At 37.3% G+C, this 2,212-nt stretch overlaps 1 protein-coding gene across 1 annotated transcript in view; it reads right to left on the bottom strand.

Moving 5' to 3' along the window:
• LOC102861250 (uncharacterized protein C2orf78-like) overlaps window positions 1–2,212 on the bottom strand; it is a 67,476-nt gene that overhangs the window by 9,485 nt on the left and 55,779 nt on the right. The gene's annotated exons all lie outside the window — the stretch shown is intronic.

The raw sequence follows: 2,212 nt of genomic DNA, 5'->3' as shown, positions 1-2,212 counted from the left end.
CATCCAAGCAGATATATGCACACCTATGTTTATTGCAGCTTTGTTCATAATAGCAAGGAGTTGGAAACAACCCAGGTGCCCATCAACAAACGAATGGATAGAGAAGCTGTGGTATATACAATGGAATACAACACTGCATTGAAAAACAAGGAACTCATGCAATACTATTCAAAATGGGTTACCCTGGAGGACATTATGCTTAGTGAAATATCTCACTCACAAAAGGACAAATACTGCATGGTGCCACTGTTGTAGAATGGACTGATATCAGGTAAGACTGAGAAAAACTGGATAAATTATGTATACTGCACTGAAACAGATGAGGGAGAGAATAATTTAAAAGCCATATATGATAGGGTATTATAGTTATCACAAGAGCCCAGAATTAAGGGTGCATAGTGGAATGTACCTGGGGCAGTGGGAGGGGTGCAGGGGGATTGTACACCAAAGAAAGAATTTTATTTTTTCAAAGAGAGGAGCAAACTGGGGTGGGGGGAGGTTGGGCAGGGAGAAAAGTGCAACAATGAATGAATGGAAATCCAAAATCTCTGTAAATGTTCATTAAAATTATTAAAATTTTTTTTTAAAGTTGCAAATAGAAATACCATTTGACCCAGCAATTCCACTACTGGGAATATACCCCAAAGATATCATAATTGACACCAAAGTAGATATTCACATGCCCATGTTTATCGCAGCTTTGTTCACAATAGCAAGGAGTTGGAAACAACAAACGGTATATAATAGGGTATTATAGTTATCATAAAAGTCCAGAATGAAGGCTGTATAGTGGAGTGGACCTGGGGGAAGGGATTGTAAAACAATGAAAGAATTTTTCTTTTACTTTTCAAAGAGAAGAGTGCATTTAGGGGGGGTGTGGAGGGAGCAGTGGGCAGGAAGAAAAGTGCAACAATGAATGAATGGAAACTCAAAGTCTCTGTAAATTTTCATTGAAATTAATAATAACAATTTAAAAAGAAACATAATGGTTGACATTTCTTCCTTTTTTGGTAACTTAAGTCCAAAAACAGTGTATGACAATCAGCCTTTCCATGGAACCTAATATTCATACCAAGGAATTAAGTAGTCACTCTCGTGCAAGTAATGCATATTTTTAAAAATCATCTTCAAATGTCAGATATCTTAAGAGGTTTTTAATCAGTGCAGTAAAATACGCATGCTGAAAAACTCTAACGTATGTTCTTCTACTCCTACACGCAATTTTATTAATTTCTTATTTATTTATTTATGTTTTTGTTGTGTACTGTTGGAGTTGGAACCGATCCGTAACTGACACCCCAGTGGATTTTCAGAAACAGTAAATCGCACAGGAGAAGAATGATCATTTTTCTCCCATAGAGCAGAGTTTGGATTCAAACTGCATGCCTTTGGGTTCACAGCTGAGTTCCTTACCACAAAGGCACCAGAGCTCCCTCTTGTTTATAAAAAGCAGCCTATTTAAGACATTTTCAAAACACTTGCTTGAAAACTGTCTTCTATGTTCTTTCTCAAAGATCTAGGTTAAAAAACCCAAGTAGGTGTGACTCTGATTAATTGCTCTGTCACATTCTAACTCACTCTATGATTTAATGAAATCAGTAGGATCTGTAAACTTTAACCAAAGTAAAAAAGAAAACAAGAAATTTTTAAAAATTGTGCACCTATTTTACCCTTAGTTTCTTGCCCAACAATTAATCTAGGCTTTTGCTTAAAAACAAAACAAAACTTCATGTTCTCTAAGTAGGTCCCATTCTATGCTCTTTTAGTTTTAATTTAAAAACATTTGGGTTCTTGGATGTTCCTTCTCAACTCCCTCTGTACCTTGTGGGCTCCACCAGGCTCTGCATCTCCTCCACCCTCGCACTGTCTGCACCTATTGGGTCCCACTGGCCTATGCCTGACCGTCCCCAAGCATCCTGAGTTTGGAATCCCTGCCTCCTGTTCTCTATCCACCCTTCTTGTATTCTCTCTTCCTCATTTTAGAGTTAAAAAAAAAAACCAAAACAAAAAACCACAAACCCAACACAACACATGTGAATATGACTTTTAGAAAAGCTCTTAAAAATTTTTAACAGTGCATCTAAATTCCAAAATCAATCTACATAATAGTCTATGTGTTTCCTATTGCCAAAGGGGCCCTTTAGAGTAGTGAGAGAAGATCTTCACCCTGAAACCTACAGCGTCCCTTTTCAGCAGGAAGTAGCTAAGAGAA

Source organism: Elephantulus edwardii, unplaced genomic scaffold (genome assembly GCF_000299155.1).
Source record: "Elephantulus edwardii isolate Elephantulus edwardi_28Jun2011 unplaced genomic scaffold, EleEdw1.0 scaffold00011, whole genome shotgun sequence".
NCBI classification, from domain to species: domain Eukaryota; kingdom Metazoa; phylum Chordata; class Mammalia; order Macroscelidea; family Macroscelididae; genus Elephantulus; species Elephantulus edwardii.
This window is presented reverse-complemented; position numbering and strand designations above follow the sequence as displayed.